This window comes from Stenella coeruleoalba (assembly GCF_951394435.1).
Source record: "Stenella coeruleoalba genome assembly, chromosome: 3".
Lineage (NCBI taxonomy): Eukaryota > Metazoa > Chordata > Mammalia > Artiodactyla > Delphinidae > Stenella > Stenella coeruleoalba.
The window spans coordinates 87,088,317-87,101,321 of NC_137148.1; the positions used below are offsets into that span (position 1 = coordinate 87,088,317).

At 40.0% G+C, this 13,005-nt stretch overlaps 1 protein-coding gene across 3 annotated transcripts in view; it reads right to left on the reverse strand.

Moving 5' to 3' along the window:
• The window catches only part of EFNA5 (ephrin A5), a gene marked incomplete at its 3' end in the record, with an annotated part of 398,115 nt that overhangs the window by 11,630 nt on the left and 373,480 nt on the right, over positions 1-13,005 (reverse strand). The window lies entirely within an intron of this gene.

The following is a 13,005-nucleotide window of genomic DNA, read 5'->3' on the forward strand; positions in this document are numbered from 1 at the left end:
TATCATCCCTCTGCCTAACCTTATTCATCCTCAAATTGTAATTCCAAAAGCCAAATCCTTCTCCTTTTCTGTGTCCCTTGTCAACCTGAGTACTTTGGGAAATTTTATTTTTAAAAAATAATCAGCTGCTTCTTTTCCAAAGAAATGAGTGTGTGTGTGGGGGGGGCGGTATTAAAAACACAGTTTTCCATTGTGTTTGCCGCAGACAATATTTCTTAATTTGTGCAAGTCAAAAGAAAAGATGGGCTATTAGCTGTTAGCACAGCCCAGTTTTTCCTCTGTAGGTTTTCACGCGGTCTCACATACAACATAAATATATGTAAATTAGACAGGTGATGGCAGAATTAAGCATTAATATTCTTTTCACAATAAATGCTGAAGAAGTAAAGCCCATTTAAACAAATGGTACTACGGAAAATGTCGTGTAGAATTTAATGAGTCAATAAAATCCATTTTGTGTATGTGGGTGGAGGGTAGGGAACCGAAGAAGTGGTGGGAATAGGATAGAGATTAACCAAAGCCATATGGACTTCTTGGAAAATGGTTACCAGATCCTCAGGAAAAGTCTTAAAACAAAAGTTAGGCCTCTTGAAAGAAGACCCCAGCAACAACTTGCAGCTGGCTATCTGCCCTTCTTAAAAGCAGCACAATACCTAATTTTCATATTAAAAACAAAATCACCAGTTATGATGCAATACATCTCACCAGTCTACCTTCTGAGATTTAAAAGTCACGTTTTAATAACCTGCTTTTGGCCCCGGGTTTATCAAGCTTGCACCCTAAGAGCAACCTCAGCCCCCGACTGCTCTGCCCACACAATTCATCTCCCACAGCCTGCTGTGTCTCAAGACTTGAATCACTGGCAGGTTAAGGTCAAAGCCCCAGAGGTAAAACTTGGAAATGAGGTTACTAAGTAAAGGTGGAAGCCTTGGAGAAATTTAAAATATCATGTAAACAATAGAGACTTTGATATGGCTCTGGGGATGTTTCTTTTTAAAAAACTAGAAAAGGAAGAGGGGTATTTCCAACAATAAAATAAGGGTAGAGTGTACTCTGCAAGCTAAATCTTGGTTTCAACACCAGGGAACTGTAACGGGGACAAAAAATTAGAGCAGAGTTCAGGGTGAGAGAAGTAAAATAAGTTCCAGCTGTGCAGCCTCAGACAAAAGAAAAAATAGGAGGTACCCACCCATCACACCCATGCCCCCCCCCCACCTCTCTACCCCCTTAGGCAAAGTTTCCCTGCAGACGGCTAACCTAAGTGTTATTTAAGTTCCAGCAGCTAAGCCTCAGTAGATCAATTACTTTTTCTTAGCAACCTCAAATAAATGGCCGAGGACAAATTCTTTCGCGATTTCTAGGAATAAACAAATAAGACATTATCATGTTTTTGTACCCATTTGTTTGAAGTGCGGGCAAACTTTTACTTGCTTTTTAAAGCACAGTGACAACCAACCTGTTTCTACTGCTTACTGAGGAAGGCTAGTCCCATGTATTTGTATATCTGTTAAGGCATGACCAAAAAATAACCTGGATTTCAGAGAATGCTTTTAAAATATCCTCTATAAGAAGCATTTCTAATTCTTTTTAAGAAAAATTTAAGTCAGCTTAAACCTCAGATTCTGAACCTAGACTTGATTTTCTTCCATGATATGACTGGCAAATTCCAGCCCACATAGGCACAAAATGCAACATAACACTTAGATATCATTTGAATTGTTAACAAAACCTTAAACACGAGGAAATACATAGTTCAGTTCCTAATTGGATATTTTACTATTTTTCAAAAATTCACTGAACATCTTTGAACAGTTAGGGAAGAAAAAAGTTTCCTATTATACACTAGTGTTGTAACTATTTTCTGAGAACTGGGCTTGCCTGAGGCAGTACTACTGAAATGACTGTACCAGGCCTTTAAGGTCAGATAGTTGTGTCTCTTGGTTGTGGTGATTTTGGTGAATTTCACCTGCTCTACCAAATAGGTATAATCTGGCAAAAGAAGACAGGAAAAATGATTCACTTATAAAAACTCTTCTTCAGCTAGAAGCCACATAATAAAGCTAATAACGACAAAAAAAAAAAACTCAGACAAATGCAGAATTCCTAGAATCCCAAGGAGGAACTATTTATATTATTACTTTGACACAGGGCCCTTGGGTCATCTCTGTGATGTGCTATTGGGGTGATAGTTAACTGATAAGCAATGAAAGTCACAAATCCCATTACTCATTTGTACAGTATTAACAGAAACAATGTCATTATCATACAGCACTAATGTAGCACGACACAAAATTACTAATAAACATCAAGTTAATACAATCCAAAGAAACTCCTAGAAAAAAGTTAATATTTCTTTGAACCTTTCATAACCACTTTCATCCTTATCTTCCTTGGTGAAGGGCCCTGGAAAGGACATGGGTTAGTGGTTTGAGTGCATGTACAATGATGATCTGAACTTTCTCCCTGGTTCACCCATTCTGACTTGTTTTGTGCCTTGCAGTCCGCTGGTTAACCCACATGGGCTTTGGTTTCCCTGTGAGATTACCCCTCTAGAAGAAAAGTTGAAGTATGACCAACTTTAGAGGGCCTGTGAACTTCTATATTGCACTTGGAAACTCAGGTGACAGATCCCTTTAGATCTAGAATATCATTTCACTACTCCACACACTGATAACATCAGCTCTGCCCGTATCGCTCCCACTGCACAGCGATTTCCCTAAAGCAAGCAGCCTCTGGTTCTAAGTGCAAATTTGGGGGGGGGGTGAGGGGGAGGAAAGGATCAGCTCTGGATAGTTGTGACAAAAAGTTATATATGGGCTTCCCTGGTGGCGCAGTGGTTGAGAGTCCGCCTGCCGATGCAGGAGACACAGGTTCGTGCCCTGGTCCGGGAAGATCCCACATGCCGCGGAGCGGCTGGGCCCATGAGCCATGGCCGCCGAGCCTGCGCGTCCAGAGCCTGTGCTCCGCAACGGGAGAGGCCACAACAGTGAGAGGCCCGTGTACCACACACAAAAAAAGTTATTTATGAGGCATAAGGGAAACCAGGGGGACAAGTGTGACCTTTTATTTCTAGCCTAAATTAGACAAACTGGATTCTCCCATAGTTTTGTGTGTATGGAGGCTGGGCGTGGAGGGCAAAGGGGTTTATGTGAGGATGTGCACTGAAGCTGGGGTGAGAGTTTGGAGAAATCGGAAAGGGCAGTGAAAGACCCTGTTCCTTTTGGAAAAATCACGCTTAGATTCTGTGAGTTCTTTTTCTCAACCCGTTTTAAGAGTGTGAGCATGCGATTATATTAGAGGGACACTGCCAAAGATGAGGACATAAATCCTGTAGAGAAGCAACCGGCCTGCGCACTGAGACGGCCTCTGCAACCGCACAGACTAACTGTGCTACAGCGATGGCCCTAAATAAAACCAGTCCAGAGGCGGTGCAAACACTGCACCCATGCCCACACCCATCTCTGGATATTGTGCTGCTGTAAATGGTTCCTACTCCTGTCTTTAATATTCTTTTGCATCACATCTGGGTAAATATCTCTCTCCACAAATCAGTCGTTTCTTTGGTTGTTCTTAGTCACAGGTCACGGTCCCCCCACTGTCTGCCATCTCTGGTGGTATGATTCGTATCTAGGCAGGAGTAGCACTTGTTTGGGCATCAGGCCCCTAAAGGAACCCTAAGAGGCCTGAACAAATTAATGTTCTCTCTTTGGAAAGTTGAGTTCTACCAAGGATGGAGTTATTTAGGCACCAGGACTGTACGTTTTGTCTCACACCAAAAATGCTTTCCTTGATGAAGAATTTATGTTGACGGAGTGAATAAAATCAAAGCTAAGGATAGGGACTGTATTCTTTTTTGTGTGTGTGTGTGTGTTACGCGGGCCTCTCACTGCTGCGGCCTCTTCCGTTGTGGAGCACAGGCCCCGGACGCGCAGGCTCAGCGGCCATGGCTCACGGGCCCAGCCGCTCCGCGGCATGTGGGATCTTCCCGGACCGGGGCACGAACCTGTGTCCCCTGCATCGGCAGGCGGACTCTCAACCACTGCGCCACCAGGGAAGCCCAAAGGACTGTATTCTTGTCTGCTCTGGTTGTCTCTAGGTAGGACCATTTCCAGTCAAGTTAATGGCTGTGCATTCCAGGGTATCACGCCACAGATAGCAGCCAGGGTCTTTCATAATCTGCCTGACCCTGATTTCCTTCTTTCTCTCTCCTATTCTTTGCCCTCCTTCAATCCACATTAACAGCTAGTCCCAACAATCTTTCCTCTCAGAACCTCCCTGGCTCCCTTTTCTCATGTGACCCTCCCTTTGCCTCTTAAAAATCCCAGCTTGTTCTGGCCACGTGAGATATTTCTCCATTTTTCCAACACACAACGCTTCTGGGTTCTTAACACTGGTCTGTTTCTGTCCCCTTGGTAGCACACAACCCATATTCTGTTTTGTCTCAGAGCTGGCTGCTACACTGCATCTCTGCTACTAGAGTTATGAGTTTCTGGCAGGCAGGAGCTGTGCTGGGTTCTCAGTTCTGGGGATTCCACTGCTTTGTTCATAACGTGTTTGATAAAGATGTGATTAGTCTACAGGTAACAAAAATCTGTATAGCTGCAAAGTGATTTGTTGACCAAATATAAACAAACTCAGGATTAGAATAAAAAAGAAAAATGAAGAGAGTGGTTAAGGAATTTTTTTTTTTTTTTAAATCCCCTTTCCTGGAAGGTTCCTCAGCCCTCTCTACTGGCTCCTTCTTACGGAATGATGTTGGAAATTGTGACTTGATAGCCAAAACCCAAAGAGACATACAAAATTCAAGCAGGTATTATTTTCATGTTTTTGCATATGTGGTCTAAGAGATAAGTAAATGAAGGGAATGTGGGCATCATTAAAGCCAAAGACATGCAGAATCTCATCAAATACCCAGCCTCAGTAGGGGTTGCAGGCCTCTCCAGTAAACAGGAGAATAAAGGCAAGTGGTGCTAGAATCCAGGTGACCACGGGCTGCTTTCAGTAAGGACAGGAAAGTGATGTTTGGGGTGATTATGATCGAAGGTGAGAGTGAAGCCATCTGGCTGAAACCCTCTAGTCATTAAGAAGCCTTGGCAAGTTAAGGTACCTCAAATGTTAAATGAGAACGTAATCCCAAAATTGTGTTGAGGGGATACAACCATACTTTAGTCACAGTTGAGTTTAAAAACAAAGTAGAGGCATTTTTAAAAGAATCAAGACCACAGAGCTAGTAAATTTTGTGTTAAAAAAGCATCTGAGAATGTGGAACTTTAATAAGCTGTAAGGTGTAGGAATACTTTGGCCATTTAGAGTAACATGTCAGACATGTAACTCCGATTTAAAATATGTAATGGAACAACTATTTAGACTTGTGACTAAGTGAAATTTTAGGTTGATATGCAGTTTTAAACCATTTAAGAGAACTAAAACCTCATCTTGTTTTTAAGTTTAAATTATGATGAATGATAAGAATTACTTAAGTACTTGGGAAGTTTTATAGTCAACTTAAGTACTTAAAAAGGAAAGAAAATATATTAAATCTTTAATGGTTAGAGGAGTTTAATTAACCAAATTTGTAAATAGAGCCAAATACTTAAATTTACTCATCGTATATATAGAATAGTAAGATGTATAAACTAATCTGAATAGGCAAAATTTGATGTTTTACAGAATTATTGTTTAAAATTTGTTACTTTAATAAATCAAATATCAAAATTTAAATCCAAACTAACTTTTTAAATAATCTTTCTTAAGACAAAGTACTATCCTGAATATTTCTGGCTTATTCAGTTTTTATTTCATTTATTTATTCCTTCAAAAATTTTGTTTTGTATGCCTGCTTTGTACCAAGCACTGTGTCAAGTTTTGGAAACACTGTGGTGTATTAAAAAACGGTTCCTGCTTCTGGAGCTTACAGTTTAATTGGGATAGAGACAATAAACCAGGAAACAAACAAATCCCTAACTGCCAATTATGCTAGGACCTATAAAAGGAACATCTAGCTCCTGAGTAAGCCAGAAATATTCAGGTCCGTATATTACCAAAAAAACCCAAAGGGACCAAGGTGTCGAAACTTGAAATCTTCACTGACTGATGGGCTATATTTTTCACTCTCTGAATATTACTTCTATATTTCCTCTTGCTAAAATGCAGAGAAATCTCATAGCTAGATGAAAACTTTGCCCACTTTATTGCTGCAGCAAACTTTTTGAGAGATTTGTTTACTATCTGATTTGCCAGAAAGCCTCGTTTACCAAGCAGATAAGGCACAGATGATACCAAGATGAGATAATAAAGGTTGATACATTACAATTATGACTTTAATATGAAGTATAGTAAATAAATCAATGATGTATTTTCTAAAGCTTCTAGTATTTGAGAAGTCCACAGAATGGAGAAAAGGATAACCATACTTCAAAATATGTTCCTATTTCTTAAGAAATCTGTGAAGCTAGCATATAAACACAAGCATTCTATCCACGAGCTATGATATTAATACCAGGAATCACATTTTGATACTGATTCCGTATGTCATATTAACAGGATTTTTTTTTTTTGTATATAGCATGGCATTTGGGGCAAAAAATTCATTTTATTTCTCTTCTGCTTAGTAGAAGAAAAAGTATGTACTCTTGGGTCAACTTATCTTTTTAATCTAAGAGGTCTCAGTTGAAATTGGCTTTGAAGTTTTGCTAATTACAAAACTCAATAGGGGTTTTTCCTTATTTGGTATAACTCATATTTCTATTCATTAACCCCAGTTTTAAAAAGATTAAAAAGTCTGAAGAGAAACAACTTAAAAGTTTGAAGAACAGCCTCTCCCCTGTGATACCTCTAGATGCTTCAAGTGCAAACTTCCCCCCATACTATCTAATTATAAATCTTTTGTGGTTACGGGAAGGGGAGGTAAGACTTACACATTCTGGACTTCGTAACCGCACAGTGCTACAGGGAGATGAGAAATCATCAATGTTTTGTACATTCTATATATTGGGAAAATTAATGTCAGCCTGAGTCACAAGGAAATCAGGGTTCTGAAGGGCCATCCTGCTAGCTGCTTTTCTCAGGGCCAAGCCACTGGGTTCAGATGCTTTCATTCTGGTGAAAAGATCATTACCAAGCGGCTCTGGGGAAGTTGGCCCTCCTGTAAGTGTACTCCTTTGTTATGAATATGGAACAGATGGAGCCAAATCTATCTGCTCCGTAGGAACAAAAACACTTACAACCCAGCTCTCTCTATTAAAGACTCTACTTAGCTCCTTTATACCATCGGCTTTCTGTGCACTGCTGTGAGGTTTTGACTTTATAGAAAAAGGCACTTCATAAAAGCAACAGTTCTTACTCTTAAACCAAAGTGGCCTAAGAACTAAAAAAGATGAATACATGGTTTCACCCACAGGACTCCTTGGAGATATGCAGATATTCAGTTAGGGGCGTGTGTGTGTGTGTGTGTGTGTGTGTGTGTGCGCGCGCGTGCGTGTGCGTGCTTGGAAGACAGTATTCAATTCTGGTGAATGCCTGCATTAAAACAACATGAAAATACAGAGGAGAGCGATGAAGATGTCATGTTTCTCATTATGAGGATGGCATCTAATTGCTCTAGCATAATAAAATGCCAGGATTTAATTTTGTATATATGTCTGTAAGGCTAGCGAGGGCTGCCTTGAACAAAAAATATGACTTATGCATAACAAAATCATGCGGGTAAATATAATTAGTAATTAGGACCTATCAAAAAACAAAGGCTATACGATGAGTCCTCCCCATGAAAAATAGTAATAATTACATTCAGCGTCATGCCAATTTGTTTTTATAATCGGAAAGATGTAAACACTGCAGGTAAAACCAATGTTTCTGCTTGTTTATCATGCTGATGGGCCGAAACACATCCACGGGCCATCCCTACAGTGTGCTGTTGCCAAGATATGCATGTTGACAGATAGCTGGGTAAGTCTCACAGGATTCAGGGTGTGGATGCCCAAGGGTAGATGCACCTCCCCTTGATGGCAACAGAGGGAAAGGAGTGTCTGCCTTATTTCATTACATTTATTATACTGATACATTTACAGTCTGACTGCCTCTTTGGAGATAATTGAAAAAAGAAATTCTGTGGCAGGATGCTTGGATTCTGACTAAATCAAGTCTTCGAGCGAATTTCCTTCTGCCAGTGGAAGCACAGCTTGCCCGAAGTCGTAACCTTTGTTGGAGGAAAGGAACTGGCCTTGAAGCAGATCATGAAGCAGATGTTTTATGCCAAATCAGAGTCTGGGGATACGTAGGCTACTGCAAATAAAACTCCTCTTCTGTCTGTTCAATCATTTCAATTCCCTGCAGTGTGAAATATGAACTTGCCAACAAATGGCTAGCGTGCTGTGCCTCGCAGCAGGGGGGGAGAGTGCCACAGCTGTGCCAGAGCCTGGAAAACTTGAGACGCGCATGACATGTTCATTAGTTCTCCTGTTCAGCCAGGCCCGAACCAGGCCTTTCTCCGGAACCCAAAACGCTGGGCAGGAGCAGGACTGCTGACGCTGCCCAGGAGTCAAAGACATGCTTTCCACCAGCATGAGATGCACAACTTGGCCTGACCTCTTGGATGACCCCAGAAGGTTAGTCTTTAAAACAAGAAATCATCGGGGTACGAACAGATTGAAAAAAAGATGTCTGAAAACGGTCACAGCTTTTCTCTAACTTTATTAGCAGCCTGCTCTGTGAGAAGTAAAAAAGTGAAGAACTGAAATGTACTTCGAGCCTCAAAGCATCTATGGGAGACTGCAATGTCCCAATGAAGAACTCATCAGAAAGGTCATCAGAAAGATACCTTGTCTTTATCAGAAAGATGAAATTGTGGAAACTGTCCGGCTCGCCTGTCACCGGCAAGTGGAACACTAGTTCCTTCTAGGTTGATTCCACATTACAGTTTCCCAATTAAAAAAATGGTTAATTTATCTAAATTAAAGTAAAATTAGAGTAACAGGTTTCAATGTGAGGTCTTTTGCAGCATACTGAACACACATATTCATATATCCCCTTATGCTGTAATCCTAGATTATAAATATCCCATATTCACATGCTTTCTAGTGCCACATTCTTTCAAGTTTTAATCAGGAGCTCCTTAAATAGAAGTCATTTGCATCTGTAAACATTCCCTTGCAGTAGTATTTAGCAGTATATTCTCTTTGTGAAGAGCTATTTTAAAAGGAAAATAAAACTTAATATGGAATAACAATCAAACAGAGGTGTAAAAAGATAAATCAGAGGCTTGAGAAGCCTATCTAACCTCTTTATGCAATTTCTGAAAAAATGTTTTAAGTTTCCCAATCTTAAAATAGCCCAGAATCATACAGGTTATTCTGGATGTCGGATTACAGGAATACTAGTCATATAATCCAAAGCATGACCTAAATCATAGGGGCATTTTCAAGAAATGAAATGAGTTTGAAATCATTTATTACTCTGAAACGAGGCCAAATAAGTACACATGGTTCAAGCTCGAAATGATAGACCATTATCACAACTAATGGCCAAGTTCTCATTAGTTTAGCATTTCTAAGTGAAGGCTGTAGTCAATAAATCTGTCGCACAATGGTTACAAATTATTGTTTTAAGGGATTAATAACAAGACCTATATTTTTACTTTAGGATTCTTTTGGTACAAATTACTCTAGAATATTATTTCCCCATAATGTTTCTTTTTCTCTATTTAACTTGACCAAATACAAATTGGAAACATAAAATTATTGCTTAACTGATATGGAACTTGGTGGGAGGGAGCTTCATTTCAGGATAGCTACCCATTTATCTACTATTTCTATGCACCAGGCACTGTGCCAGGTTTCTTAAATTTAATCCTCAGAACAGTTCTACAAGGCAGATATCATTATCCTCATTTTCGAGAGGAGGAAACTGAGGCTTAGAGGGATAAGTAGTTAGCTGATGGCATACATAGCTAGTGTATGGGAGAGCAGACATTCAAATCCAAGTCTTTCTGATGCCAAAACTACACAGCCTCAGTTTACAGTATAAATCATACTTTTCTTCATGACAGCCCCACTTCAAATATTTGTTTCATAATTTCCCATAAGTTCTTAAAAGTCCTTCCAGAAAGTCTGGGGGTAGATTAAAACTTGGTGGAACTTGACTATGTAGTCTTAAGCATTCGCAGTGGGTTTTAGTAAGAAAACCAAGCAAGACTTTTGCTGCAGAGACATGCCCTATGCCTATTTCCTAATCAGATGCATGTCACGAAAAAGCCTTTTAATATTATATTACTATAACTGATGTACTCCTAAGTACCCCTATGTACCACTGTAGGAGGAAATATGAAACGAAACACAGTCACCCAATGTTCCAAAAAGAAAACAGAAAATTGGCAGCATCCTTAGTACACACAGGCTTAAAGGAGAGATTTCTCAGCCTGGCATTGCTGTCTCTGACCTCATGGCATCCCTTGGGATTTAGGCGGCTCTTGCCTGCTCCCACTCCTGTGGTACCTTAGCCTTGGCCCCGAGGAGAATTAAATTAGCTGACAACGTTGTGGCACATGAACCGAAATTCACATGTTAAGCAGAAATTCCTCTTCTCCAAAACCCAACTCAGAGGGTTGTGTCTGGGGGAGAGGCCTGCTGAGCCCAAAGCCGCCTGCCTGTATATATATAGAGTCAACCGCCTTTCCTGATGCCTCAGTAAAATAACAGATGCAGCAGATTCACTAACTTTTACCTTAAATTCAATAAGGATATGGGTTCATTAATAAAGTGCACCAAGGGTGATTTTGTATCTATTCTTTTTCTCTTGCAGTATAGGTATTTGATCCATGAATGTCCTACTCAACACACATGTAACATTTTTTTCTGCACCATCTATTTTCCAAGAATTCCTCCTCTTAATGGACTACATCCAAAGGATCCCATCCAGCCAGAGAAACAAAGGACCCTGCTCCACTTTGGACAAATGGACAAGAGTCCCAGGTGATCCTGGCAGAACCTAAGTCAGATCATGTTACTCCTCAGCTGAAAACCCTCCAATGGCTCCCATCTCACTCAAGAGTGAAATCCCGGATCCTTACCACGGTCCACCACGACCCCGCCCTCTAATCCATCACACACACTTGCACACATTCACAGAGCTCTCCCCCCACCCCCGCTCATCCTGTCCCAACCGTGCGGACGTAGACAGGCAACTCTCCTCAGGCCCTTAGTGTTTTTCTGTTCCCTCTGCCCAGAAAGCCCTTTTGCCAGACAGACACGTGGTTTGCTGCCTCACTTCTTTTACGTTCCTCCTCAAATGTTAACTATTAGAAAGGCCTTTCCTGATCACTCACTTTCTATTTATCACCGCTATATAATTATAGAAATATATAATTATATAAAATATTGATCACCTTATATGTAAAGATATATTACCCTATATAGATATATTTTTAATACATTATATATTAAATATATATAAAATAGTGATTTTTCCCTACCTCTATATTGCCTGTTCTGTTTTATTTTTTCATCCTAGCATTTACCAACTGCATGACGTATTGCATATTTATTTATCTGCTTGTTTATCCCCCTCCCCACCCCCTGGCTCTTCATTAGATTGTAGGCTCCATTAAAGCAGGGCTTTTGCCTATTTTTTTCTCTACTGTATTCACAGAATCTAAAATATATCTGGCCAGCAGTATGCACTCAATAAGTATTTGTTGAAGGAAGGAAGGAAAGAAAGGATAAATGAGCGAAAGACAAAGTGAGCCCAAGAAAATGCTTGTTTGCTCACTGATCTACTATCAATGCCCACAAAATCACAAGTTCAGAGTAGAAAGGTAAAATAAAAAAGCCAATAACTGAGTAAGCATGTGGGTTTCCTGCAATGTAAGCAGGTCCTTAAGCCTGCTATAAATGTGAATAAGTGGCTTATTTTTCAAGATACAGTGGGCTTTTCCCCCCACATTCAGTTAAAATGCACTAAAACATATTTGTTTAAAGAAAAATGATTTTAAAGTACCTTTGAAAAAGCTACTAATAACCTGATGGCTGTTTTCAAGGTATTCCTGTGAAGGGTGAAGGCAGATGATGACAAGCTATCAGCTAAGTATCAAGTGCAAGAAGGAGGTCAGGTTTCTGTTGGTGGCCTTTATTTGGAGTAATGCTGAGCAGCAACAGCCCTGAGTAGCCTGAAAATGCATAAGGGGGTGACGCGGACCTGGAGGCGAATCTCATCAGCATAATCATCAAGAGCTAAACAATGGGCACTTCTGCATCCTTACATCAGCCTGCAAGCTTAAATCACTCTATCATAAAACTCAAGGTCATGAACCTTAGGGACCATCTCGTTCAGTCTCCTCACTTTACAAGTTTAAGGAACTGAGCTTCAGGGTTTCAGGGAGGCCAAGTAGCCCACCAAAGTCCATCTTACTTTGGAAAAGGGTATTGAACAGGCTGACATGGCCCAGGGACATTTATCAAATGCAAAAAAAGGGTTCACTCGAACTACCTTGGACCTAACTAGAGCAAAGAAATCATCCCCAAAGCTCCTCTTCAATAGAATCAAAGTATCAGGAAGTAAATAAGTAATGAATTTATAGTATAGCTAGTTCTGCTAAAATTTATGAAATAGTCTAATTGAACTTTTTATCTGCTGAACATATTCTTTAGAGTGCGTGTAAAATCAATGTATATAATACATTTATGTCCCCTTTATAGAAAAGAGTATAATTTTAGTATTTTAAATAAATGTGGAAGGTATGGCTACTGCATCTTTGCCTCTGACACAGGGGTGATCATAGTTATGATTTATTTTTTCTCAAATATATGGTCAGAGTCACAGTCTCTATTAAGATATAACTCCTGGAGGAAAATGAGAGGCACTTTACAACTCTCTGCTTTATGATTCTATTTCCAGAAAGCACAGTGGTGAAAAGTGGGAGCTGTCTCTGATACTAATTTGAAAAACTAGTGAAGTTATAAGAACTGTTATTTCTCATAAGTAGTTACCAGCCCTCATTCTCTGCACAGTGTT